The sequence below is a fragment of the Homarus americanus genome, unplaced genomic scaffold (genome assembly GCF_018991925.1).
Source record: "Homarus americanus isolate GMGI-L3 unplaced genomic scaffold, GMGI_Hamer_2.0 scaffold9639, whole genome shotgun sequence".
In the NCBI taxonomy this organism is placed as follows: Eukaryota; Metazoa; Arthropoda; class Malacostraca; order Decapoda; family Nephropidae; genus Homarus; species Homarus americanus.
Genome location: NW_024736522.1, coordinates 15433 through 16841, shown reverse-complemented (window position 1 = coordinate 16841; position 1409 = coordinate 15433). Strand labels below are relative to the sequence as shown.

Here is a 1409-nt window from a genome sequence, read left to right as displayed (position 1 = left end):
TAGATATACAAGGAGGACTCTTATACAATGCTATTATTTATATATATATGTTTATTTATAAGTTTAGTTAATAGATGGTAAGTTATTAGTGATGGCTGTGTGTTTCAGATAATACTTGGAGACTTAGGAGAAATGAAGGTTTTATTATTATTATTATTATTATTATTATTATTATTAGTAAGGGTAGAAGAACGTCACACTTGAATACTATACACCCATTCAAGGTGTTACTCCAACTAGTGTCTCAAGGTGTTTACTCGAACCAGCGGCCATATCAAGCACTATATGACACTAAACCATCGAAAAAGAATGCTAGAATTTGATGGTTTTATTATGTTGAATCGAGGTTATTCTCTTTCAGTGACTCATAACATATAAATATTGTATGGTAACGTTAGGTTATTTCCTCACAGTGGTCTGATTGTCGTGGTGATGAAGAAAAACAATGGAATAATATTTGAGCAAACTTAGTGAAGTTGACGAGTAAATGATTGTAAATTTATGAGGTTTTTTTCTTTTCTTTTCATTTTTTTTTCTTCTTATAATTTCATCTACAAGAGGGGCATGAGTGAGCCATACTCGGGGTGGTGGAAGGTGGGAGTGAACGTGTGGACGACCTTCGTGATTATCATAGTTGCCCCCACAAGACTCTGACACAGAAAATGGCCGCACAGAAAACGGAGCTTGGGGTGGTTGTGGTGATGGTCGTACCGGAGTCGTAGCTGAAGGAGTGGTCGAAGGAGGACCCTGAATCTCTTCCTCCAGGGGAGTCCTTTGAGTTGCTGTCTGTAAGGAGAGATAGACAGAAAGAAGAGAAACATTACTAAGCGGACTGTTTTTTTTTTTTTTTTAGAATCATCGATAATATATTAATTCAATATTATGTCAACAATCATCTTACTTATATCTTCAACAACACAACTTGAGTCAACACGTACAACTGTAAACACAAAACAAAGCCGAAATGAAACACATGAACACCGAATATAAGAGGAAAGACCAAGACACACACAGAGATACTTACAGTCTTTCTCTCTGAACACAACGTCCACCTCCGAATAGACTTCGTTCACCGCCTCGCCCGTCCGCCACGAGTTCGGTCCTAAAGGGAGACAACGAACTGGGTGACGGCAACTTGTGACACTGTGGGGAGGGGCTTGACGGGGGAGAAGAGAGAGAGAGAGAGAGAGAGAGAGAGAGAGAGAGAGAGATTTTTCCTTCAAACACAAAAAATAAAAATCACGAGACGCACCACACGTACCAGGTCGCTGCCTCCACTCTCCACAACATCACCAACACACGACACATCACCAACACATCCCTGACCACACCCTCTCCCACCACCATCACATCCCTGACCACACCCTCTCCCACCACATCACATCTGACCACCCTACCACCATCACATC

At 40.8% G+C, this 1409-nt stretch overlaps 1 long non-coding RNA gene across 1 annotated transcript; it reads right to left on the bottom strand.

Annotated features, from left to right (window-relative positions):
* Positions 1-479: 479 nt before the first annotated feature.
* Positions 480-1161, bottom strand: LOC121872185. The gene is made up of 2 exons (XR_006090053.1): positions 1025-1161; positions 480-786 (listed from the first exon to the last, which is right to left on the bottom strand). It is a non-coding gene; the product is annotated as an uncharacterized LOC121872185 (long non-coding RNA).
* Positions 1162-1409: the final 248 nt, after the last annotated feature.